Genomic DNA, 9,774 nt, shown 5'->3' with positions numbered 1-9,774 from the left:
GAGCTCCATAGCTCCATAGCACCAGAGCTCCATAGCTCCATAGCACCAGAGCTCCATAGCTCCATAGCACCAGAGCTCCATAGCTCCATAGCACCAGAGCTACATAGCTCCATAGCACCAGAGCTCCATAGCTCCATAGCACCAGAGCTCCATAGCTCCATAGCACCAGAGCTCCATAGCTCCATAGCACCAGAGCTCCATAGCTCCAGAGCTCCATAGCTCCAGCCTGGGTGGCTGGTGGCTCCATAGCTCCATACTTCCATAGCTCTAAGTCAGAGAGTTGGCGAAAATTGCACTAAGTGCGAAAGCCCATTCATTTACAACGGCGTGTCCACAAGGCGGCGACATTTCCCCGTTACCGGTGGCTGCGCGGCGGGAGAGTGACAGAGCTCATCCGAGCGGCTGGAACTCTGCGCCGGCGTGGTCGAGCGTGAGGCCTCGGCACTTTGGCCGCCTGGTACCTAAACACTTCCATTGATCCAGCCACGGAGGGTGCTGGCTGGTGGCTCCATACCTCCATAGCTCCATACCTCCAGAGCTCCATAGCTCCATAGCACCAGAGCTCCATAGCTCCATAGCACCAGAGCTCCATAGCTCCATAGCACCAGAGCTCCAGAGCTCCATAGCACCAGAGCTCCAGAGCTCCATAGCACCAGAGCTCCATAGCTCCATAGCACCAGAGCTCCATAGCTCCATAGCACCAGAGCTCCATAGCTCCATAGCACCAGAGCTCCATAGCTCCATAGCACCAGAGCTCCATAGCTCCATAGCACCAGAGCTCCATAGCTCCATAGCACCAGAGCTCCATAGCTCCATAGCACCAGGGCTCCATAGCTCCATAGCTCCAGGGCTCCATAGCTCCATAGCTCCAGAGCTCCAGAGCTCCAGAGCTCCATAGCTCCATAGCTCCATACTTCCATAGCTCCGGAGCTCCATGGCTCCATACTTCCATAGCTCCAGCCTGGCTGGCTGGTGGCTCCATAGCTCCATACTTGCAGCCACGGAGCTGGCGAAAATTGCACTAAGTGCGAAAGCCCATTCATTTACAACGGCGTGTCCACAAGGCGGCGACATTTCCCCGTTACCGGTGGCTGCGCGGCGGGTGAGTGACAGAGCTTATCCGAGCGGCTGGAACTCTGCGCCGGCGTGGTCGAGAGTGAGGCCTCGGCCCTTTGGCTGCCTGGTACCTAAAACACTTCCATTGATCCAGCCTCGGAGGGTGCTGGCTGGTGGCTCCATACCTCCATAGCTCCATACCTCCAGAGCTCCATAGCTCCATAGCACCAGAGCTCCATAGCTCCATAGCACCAGAGCTCCATAGCTCCATAGCACCAGAGCTCCATAGCTCCATAGCACCAGAGCTCCATAGCACCAGAGCTCCATAGCTCCATAGCACCAGAGCTCCATAGCTCCATAGCACCAGAGCTCCATAGCTCCATAGCACCAGAGCTCCATAGCTCCATAGCACCAGAGCTCCATAGCTCCATAGCTCCATAGCTCCAGGGCTCCATAGCTCCATAGCTCCAGGGCTCCATAGCTCCAGGGCTCCAGGGCTCCATAGCTCCAGGGCTCCATAGCTCCAGGGCTCCAGGGCTCCATAGCTCCAGGGCTCCATAGCTCCAGGGCTCCAGGGCTCCATAGCTCCATACCTCCAGAGCTCCATACCTCCAGAGCTCCAGAGCTCCATAGCACCAGAGCTCCATGGCTTCAGAGCTCCATAGCACCATAGCTCCATACCTCCAGAGCTCCAGGGCTCCATAGCTCCATAGCTCCATAGCTCCATAGCTCCATACCTCCAGAGCTCCATAGCACCAGAGCTCCAGAGCTCCATAGCTCCAGCCTGGGTGGCTGGTGGCTCCATAGCTCCATACTTCCATAGCTCTAAGTCAGAGAGTTGGCGAAAATTGCACTAAGTGCGAAAGCCCATTCATTTACAACGGCGTGTCCACAAGGCGGCGACATTTCCCCGTTACCGGTGGCTGCGCGGCGGGAGAGTGACAGAGCTCATCCGAGCGGCTGGAACTCTGCGCCGGCGTGGTCGAGCGTGAGGCCTCGGCACTTTGGCCGCCTGGTACCTAAACACTTCCATTGATCCAGCCACGGAGGGTGCTGGCTGGTGGCTCCATACCTCCATAGCTCCATACCTCCAGAGCTCCAGAGCTCCATAGCACCAGAGCTCCATAGCTCCATAGCACCAGAGCTCCATAGCACCAGAGCTCCATAGCTCCATAGCACCAGAGCTCCATAGCTCCATAGCACCAGAGCTCCATAGCTCCATAGCACCAGAGCTCCATAGCACCAGAGCTCCATAGCTCCATAGCACCAGAGCTCCATAGCTCCATAGCACCAGAGCTCCATAGCACCAGAGCTCCATAGCTCCAGCCTGGGTGGCTGGTGGCTCCATAGCTCCATACTTCCATAGCTCCAGTCAGAGAGTTGGCTAAAATTGCACTAAGTGCGAAAGCCCATTCATTTACAAGGGCGTGTCCGCCAGGCGGCGACATTTCCCCGTTACCGGTGGCTGCGCGGCGGGTGAGTGACAGAGCTTATCCGAGCGGCTGGAACTCTGCGCCGGCGTGGTCGAGCGTGAGGCCTCGGCCCTTTGGCTGCCTGGTACCTAAAACACTTCCATTGATCCAGCCACGGAGGGTGCTGGCTGGTGGCTCCATACCTCCATAGCTCCATAGCACCAGAGCTCCATAGCTCCATAGCACCAGAGCTCCATGGCTTCAGAGCTCCATAGCACCATAGCTCCAGAGCTCCATAGCTCCATAGCACCAGAGCTCCATAGCTCCATAGCACCAGAGCTCCATAGCTCCATAGCACCAGAGCTCCATAGCTCCATAGCACCAGAGCTCCATAGCTCCATAGCACCAGAGCTCCATAGCTCCATAGCACCAGAGCTCCATAGCTCCATAGCACCAGAGCTCCATAGCTCCATAGCACCAGAGCTCCATAGCTCCATAGCACCAGAGCTCCATAGCTCCATAGCACCAGAGCTCCATAGCTCCATAGCACCAGAGCTCCATAGCTCCATAGCACCAGAGCTCCATAGCTCCATAGCACCAGAGCTCCATAGCTCCATAGCTCCAGGGCTCCATAGCTCCATAGCTCCAGGGCTCCATAGCTCCAGGGCTCCAGGGCTCCATAGCTCCAGGGCTCCATAGCTCCAGGGCTCCAGGGCTCCATAGCTCCATACCTCCAGAGCTCCATACCTCCAGAGCTCCAGAGCTCCATAGCACCAGAGCTCCATGGCTTCAGAGCTCCATAGCACCATAGCTCCATACCTCCAGAGCTCCAGGGCTCCATAGCTCCATAGCTCCATAGCTCCATAGCTCCATACCTCCAGAGCTCCATAGCACCAGAGCTCCATGGCTCCATAGCTCCAGCCTGGGTGGCTGGTGGCTCCATAGCTCCATACTTCCATAGCTCCAGTCAGAGAGTTGGCGAAAATTGCACTAAGTGCGAAAGCCCATTCATTTACAACGGCGTGTCCGCCAGGCGGCGACATTTCCCCGTTACCGGTGGCTGCGCGGCGGGTGAGTGACAGAGCTTATCCGAGCGGCTGGAACTCTGCGCCGGCGTGGTCGAGCGGCTGGCCTCGGTAGTTGAGGTACCAGGGGTGGGGCGGGGAGCTCCAGGCGGGTCTTGTGAGAGAGTGAAGCCGAGCGGCTGGAACTCTCGGCCGGCCTGGTCGAGCGGCTGGCCTCGGTAGTTGAGGTACCAGGGGCGGGCTGGGGAGCTCCAGGCGGGGCTTGTGAGAGAGTGAAGCCGAGCGGCTGGAACTCTGGGCCGGCCTGGTCGAGCGGCTGGCCTCGGTAGTTGAGGTACCAGGGGTGGGCTGGGGAGCTCCAGGCGGGGCTTGTGAGAGAGTGTAGCCGAGCGGCTGGAACTCTGGGCCGGCGTGGTTGAGCAGCATGCCCGCGGAGGTGGCTCTTCCATAGGCAGGGAGGGTGCTGGAGCTCCACACTTCCATAGGCAGGGAGGGTGCTGGAGCTCCACACTTCCATAGGCAGGGAGGGTGCTGGAGCTCCACACTTCCATAGGCAGGGAGGGTGCTGGAGCTCCACACTTCCATAGGCAGGGAGGGTGCTGGAGCTCCACACTTCCATAGGCAGGGAGGGTGCTGGAGCTCCACACTTCCATAGGCAGGGAGGGTGCTGGAGCTCCACACTTCCATAGGCAGGGAGGGTGCTGGAGCTCCACACTTCCATAGGCAGGGAGGGTGCTGGAGCTCCACACTTCCATAGGCAGGGAGGGTGCTGGAGCTCCACACTTCCATAGGCAGGGAGGGTGCTGGAGCTCCACACTTCCATAGGCAGGGAGGGTGCTGGAGCTCCACACTTCCATAGGCAGGGAGGGTGCTGGAGCTCCACACTTCCATAGGCAGGGAGGGTGCTGGAGCTCCACACTTCCATAGGCAGGGAGGGTGCTGGAGCTCCACACTTCCATAGGCAGGGAGGGTGCTGGAGCTCCACACTTCCATAGGCAGGGAGGGTGCTGGAGCTCCACACTTCCATAGGCAGGGAGGGTGCTGGAGCTCCACACTTCCATAGGCAGGGAGGGTGCTGGAGCTCCACACTTCCATAGGCAGGGAGGGTGCTGGAGCTCCACACTTCCATAGGCAGGGAGGGTGCTGGAGCTCCACACTTCCATAGGCAGGGAGGGTGCTGGAGCTCCACACTTCCATAGGCAGGGAGGGTGCTGGAGCTCCACACTTCCATAGGCAGGGAGGGTGCTGGAGCTCCACACTTCCATAGGCAGGGAGGGTGCTGGAGCTCCACACTTCCATAGGCAGGGAGGGTGCTGGAGCTCCACACTTCCATAGGCAGGGAGGGTGCTGGAGCTCCACACTTCCATAGGCAGGGAGGGTGCTGGAGCTCCACACTTCCATAGGCAGGGAGGGTGCTGGAGCTCCACACTTCCATAGGCAGGGAGGGTGCTGGAGCTCCACACTTCCATAGGCAGGGAGGGTGCTGGAGCTCCACACTTCCATAGGCAGGGAGGGTGCTGGAGCTCCACACTTCCATAGGCAGGGAGGGTGCTGGAGCTCCACACTTCCATAGGCAGGGAGGGTGCTGGAGCTCCACACTTCCATAGGCAGGGAGGGTGCTGGAGCTCCACACTTCCATAGGCAGGGAGGGTGCTGGAGCTCCACACTTCCATAGGCAGGGAGGGTGCTGGAGCTCCACACTTCCATAGGCAGGGAGGGTGCTGGAGCTCCACACTTCCATAGGCAGGGAGGGTGCTGGAGCTCCACACTTCCATAGGCAGGGAGGGTGCTGGAGCTCCACACTTCCATAGGCAGGGAGGGTGCTGGAGCTCCACACTTCCATAGGCAGGGAGGGTGCTGGAGCTCCACACTTCCATAGGCAGGGAGGGTGCTGGAGCTCCACACTTCCATAGGCAGGGAGGGTGCTGGAGCTCCACACTTCCATAGGCAGGGAGGGTGCTGGAGCTCCACACTTCCATAGGCAGGGAGGGTGCTGGAGCTCCACACTTCCATAGGCAGGGAGGGTGCTGGAGCTCCACACTTCCATAGGCAGGGAGGGTGCTGGAGCTCCACACTTCCATAGGCAGGGAGGGTGCTGGAGCTCCACACTTCCATAGGCAGGGAGGGTGCTGGAGCTCCACACTTCCATAGGCAGGGAGGGTGCTGGAGCTCCACACTTCCATAGGCAGGGAGGGTGCTGGAGCTCCACACTTCCATAGGCAGGGAGGGTGCTGGAGCTCCACACTTCCATAGGCAGGGAGGGTGCTGGAGCTCCACACTTCCATAGGCAGGGAGGGTGCTGGAGCTCCACACTTCCATAGGCAGGGAGGGTGCTGGAGCTCCACACTTCCATAGGCAGGGAGGGTGCTGGAGCTCCACACTTCCATAGGCAGGGAGGGTGCTGGAGCTCCACACTTCCATAGGCAGGGAGGGTGCTGGAGCTCCACACTTCCATAGGCAGGGAGGGTGCTGGAGCTCCACACTTCCATAGGCAGGGAGGGTGCTGGAGCTCCACACTTCCATAGGCAGGGAGGGTGCTGGAGCTCCACACTTCCATAGGCAGGGAGGGTGCTGGAGCTCCACACTTCCATAGGCAGGGAGGGTGCTGGAGCTCCACACTTCCATAGGCAGGGAGGGTGCTGGAGCTCCACACTTCCATAGGCAGGGAGGGTGCTGGAGCTCCACACTTCCATAGGCAGGGAGGGTGCTGGAGCTCCACACTTCCATAGGCAGGGAGGGTGCTGGAGCTCCACACTTCCATAGGCAGGGAGGGTGCTGGAGCTCCACACTTCCATAGGCAGGGAGGGTGCTGGAGCTCCACACTTCCATAGGCAGGGAAGGTGCTGGAGCTCCACACTTCCATAGGCAGGGAGGGTGCTGGAGCTCCACACTTCCATAGGCAGGGAGGGTGCTGGAGCTCCACACTTCCATAGGCAGGGAGGGTGCTGGAGCTCCACACTTCCATAGGCAGGGAGGGTGCTGGAGCTCCACACTTCCATAGGCAGGGAGGGTGCTGGAGCTCCACACTTCCATAGGCAGGGAGGGTGCTGGAGCTCCACACTTCCATAGGCAGGGAGGGTGCTGGAGCTCCACACTTCCATAGGCAGGGAGGGTGCTGGAGCTCCACACTTCCATAGGCAGGGAGGGTGCTGGAGCTCCACACTTCCATAGGCAGGGAGGGTGCTGGAGCTCCACACTTCCATAGGCAGGGAGGGTGCTGGAGCTCCACACTTCCATAGGCAGGGAGGGTGCTGGAGCTCCACACTTCCATAGGCAGGGAGGGTGCTGGAGCTCCACACTTCCATAGGCAGGGAGGGTGCTGGAGCTCCACACTTCCATAGGCAGGGAGGGTGCTGGAGCTCCACACTTCCATAGGCAGGGAGGGTGCTGGAGCTCCACACTTCCATAGGCAGGGAGGGTGCTGGAGCTCCACACTTCCATAGGCAGGGAGGGTGCTGGCACATCCACACTTCCAGCCACGGAGCATGCTGGCACTTCCACCTTGCTTGCTAAGTCGGCGTGATCTTGCCCAAAAAGTCCCTCCTCACCTCCAGCTGGAAGTGGAAAAAAATCCTCCACCTGCTTGGCCGAGGTTCTGGAAGCCAGCAGCTCGCAGAATGTTGCCAAAGTTTCACTGGAAGGAAAAGAAAAGAGAAGACCGAGTGCGCATTTCACCTACCGCTGAATGTCCACAAGAGGGAAGTGTCACTCCGTCGCAGAATCTGCGCCGACGCACTCGGCACCCTTCGAATTTATGGTGCCGGTGCGGGTGTTCTGGGTGCAAAAAGGCCGCCCAAGTGGTAGAAAAAAATCAGACTCCGTCTCTTAGGTCGAAATTAATGCCAAGTTTTGAAATGCGCTGGCAGGGGTGGACCAGGGCCCGTTAGAAGTGCTTAGCCGAGGTCCTGGAAGCCTAACCCGGCGTGTTCTTGTGCAAAAAGCCGCTCCCAAGCTCCAGCTGGAAGTGTAAAAAGAACCGGGCTGGATCAAAAAAAGAACCGGGCTGGATCAAAAAAGAACCGGGCGACCCGTTAGAAGTGCTTAGCCGAGGTCCTGGAAGCCTAACCCGGCGTGATCTTGTGCAAAAAGCCGCTGCTGAGCTCCAGCTGGAAGTGGAAAAAGAACCGGGCTGGATAAAAAAAGAACCGGGCTGGATCAAAAAAAGAACCGGGCGACCCGTTAAAATTGCTTAGCCGAGGTCCTGGAAGCCTAACACGGCGTGTTCTTGTGCAAAAAGCCGCTCCCGAGCTCCAGCTGGAAGTGTAAAAAGAACCGGGCTGGATAAAAAAAGAACCGGGCTGGATCAAAAAAGAACCGGGCGACCCGTTAAAATTGCTTAGCCGAGGTCCTGGAAGCCTAACACGGCGTGATCTTGTGCAAAAAGCCGCTCCCGAGCTCCAGCTGGAAGTGTAAAAAGAACCGGGCTGGATAAAAAAAAGAACCGGGCTGGATCAAAAAAGAACCGGGCGACCCGTTAAAATTGCTTAGCCGAGGTCCTGGAAGCCTAACACGGCGTGTTCTTGTGCAAAAAGCCGCTCCCGAGCTCCAGCTGGAAGTGTAAAAAGAACCAGGCTGGATAAAAAAAAGAACCGGGCTGGATCAAAAAAGAACCGGGCGACCCGTTAAAATTGCTTAGCCGAGGTCCTGGAAGCCTAACACGGCGTGTTGTTGTGCAAAAAGCCGCTCCCGAGCTCCAGCTGGAAGTGTAAAAAGAACCAGGCTGGATAAAAAAAAGAACCGGGCTGGATCAAAAAAGAACCGGGCGACCCGTTAAAATTGCTGAGCCGAGGTCCTGGAAGCCTAACACGGCGTGATCTTGTGCAAAAAGCCGCTCCCGAGCTCCAGCTGGAAGTGTAAAAAGAACCGGGCTGGATAAAAAAAAGAACCGGGCTGGATCAAAAAAAGAACCGGGCGACCCGTTAAAATTGCTTAGCCGAGGTCCTGGAAGCCTAACACGGCGTGTTGTTGTGCAAAAAGCCGCTCCCGAGCTCCAGCTGGAAGTGTAAAAAGAACCAGGCTGGATAAAAAAAGAACCGGGCTGGATCAAAAAAGAACCGGGCAACCCGTTAAAATTGCTTAGCCGAGGTCCTGGAAGCCTAACACGGCGTGATCTTTTGCAAAAAGCCGCTCCCGAGCTCCAGCTGGAAGTGTAAAAAGAACCGGGCTGGATTAAAAAAAAAGAACCGGGCTGGTTCAAAAAAGAACCGGGCGACCCGTTAAAATTGCTTAGCCGAGGTCCTGGAAGCCTAACACGGCGTGATCTTGTGCAAAAAGCCGCTCCCGAGCTCCAGCTGGAAGTGTAAAAAGAACCGGGCTGGATAAAAAAAAGAACCGGGCTGGATCAAAAAAGAACCGGGCGACCCGTTAAAATTGCTTAGCCGAGGTCCTGGAAGCCTAACACGGCGTGATCTTTTGCAAAAAGCCGCTCCCAAGCTCCAGCTGGAAGTGTAAAAAGAACCGGGCTGGATAAAAAAAAGAACCGGGCTGGATCAAAAAAGAACCGGGCGACCCGTTAAAATTGCTTAGCCGAGGTCCTGGAAGCCTAACACGGCGTGATCTTGTGCAAAAAGCCGCTCCCGAGCTCCAGCTGGAAGTGTAAAAAGAACCGGGCTGGATAAAAAAAAGAACCGGGCTGGATCAAAAAAGAACCGGGCGACCCGTTAAAATTGCTTAGCCGAGGTCCTGGAAGCCTAACACGGCGTGATCTTGTGCAAAAAGCCGCTCCCGAGCTCCAGCTGGAAGTGTAAAAAGAACCGGGCTGGATAAAAAAAAGAACCGGGCTGGATCAAAAAAAGAACCGGGCGACCCGTTAAAATTGCTTAGCCGAGGTCCTGGAAGCCTAACACGGCGTGTTGTTGTGCAAAAAGCCGCTCCCGAGCTCCAGCTGGAAGTGTAAAAAGAACCAGGCTGGATAAAAAAAGAACCGGGCTGGATCAAAAAAGAACCGGGCAACCCGTTAAAATTGCTTAGCCGAGGTCCTGGAAGCCTAACACGGCGTGATCTTTTGCAAAAAGCCGCTCCCGAGCTCCAGCTGGAAGTGTAAAAAGAACCGGGCTGGATTAAAAAAAAAGAACCGGGCTGGTTCAAAAAAGAACCGGGCGACCCGTTAAAATTGCTTAGCCGAGGTCCTGGAAGCCTAACACGGCGTGATCTTGTGCAAAAAGCCGCTCCCGAGCTCCAGCTGGAAGTGTAAAAAGAACCGGGCTGGATAAAAAAAAGAACCGGGCTGGATCAAAAAAGAACCGGGCGACCCGTTAAAATTGCTTAGCCGAGGTCCTGGA

This window comes from Syngnathus leptorhynchus, unplaced genomic scaffold (genome assembly GCF_054491065.1).
Source record: "Syngnathus leptorhynchus isolate UIUO unplaced genomic scaffold, UIUO_Slep HiC_scaffold_165, whole genome shotgun sequence".
Lineage (NCBI taxonomy): Eukaryota > Metazoa > Chordata > Actinopteri > Syngnathiformes > Syngnathidae > Syngnathus > Syngnathus leptorhynchus.
Note: the sequence above shows the minus strand (reverse complement) of the source record.